Source organism: Sinocyclocheilus grahami, unplaced genomic scaffold (genome assembly GCF_001515645.1).
Source record: "Sinocyclocheilus grahami isolate Dianchi unplaced genomic scaffold, SAMN03320097.WGS_v1.1 scaffold7242.1, whole genome shotgun sequence".
In the NCBI taxonomy this organism is placed as follows: domain Eukaryota; kingdom Metazoa; phylum Chordata; class Actinopteri; order Cypriniformes; family Cyprinidae; genus Sinocyclocheilus; species Sinocyclocheilus grahami.
In genome coordinates this window covers 261-884 of record NW_015511359.1, presented here as the reverse complement: position 1 = coordinate 884, position 624 = coordinate 261, and the positions used below count along the sequence as shown (strand labels likewise).

Below are 624 nucleotides of genomic sequence, written 5' to 3'. Positions count from 1 at the left end.
CTCAAAAATTTCATTTAAAATATCAATAATTCAAATTTGATTCTTCGTGATGTGAGCCCTTTAAAATGAAACAGGCTAAAAACACTCCATTCAAGATTATAGCATAAATGATTTTTAATGAAAAAGTCACAGCTGAATATAAAGATATATGAAGCAAAAACATAAAAATTGCATATAAAATGTTTACTCTCTCTTCTAAAAATCTGGGTAAATTGCCGTCTCTTCCATGCCTCCTTTTCATTCTTGTGTTTTTACAGCATGATATTTCCCACAGTGCAATGTGGCTCCAAACACATCCAGGAATGTGCATGTTTCAATGTCCTGAAATTGAAAAGATGTCTTGAAATGTCTTATTGCATCTGTGTATTGTGCTTAGAAACATAGCATGCGTGTACAGTACGTACAGCTGCAGAAGCCCAGCTTGGCTTTTCACATTCTTAGAAAAATACAGTATATAAAAGATAACGTGATACTCTGTGAATACTGACAGGTACATGGAAAAATAGAAACGATTCGAATTCCGTTCTCTCATTTCCCGATGATAACGTTCTTGTATCCTCTAACGTGGCCCAGCTTGTCGCTGTCAAAATCCACCACGAGTTTGCGCAGGCCGGACTGAGTGGG

General features: G+C 36.5%; 1 long non-coding RNA gene across 1 annotated transcript; it reads right to left on the bottom strand.

Annotated features, from left to right (window-relative positions):
- Positions 1-98: 98 nt before the first annotated feature.
- Positions 99-614, bottom strand: LOC107577786 (uncharacterized). Its single transcript, XR_001608255.1, has 2 exons — positions 489-614; positions 99-321 (listed from the first exon to the last, which is right to left on the bottom strand). It is a non-coding gene; the product is annotated as an uncharacterized lncRNA (long non-coding RNA).
- Between the last annotated feature and the right edge of the window lie 10 nt (positions 615-624).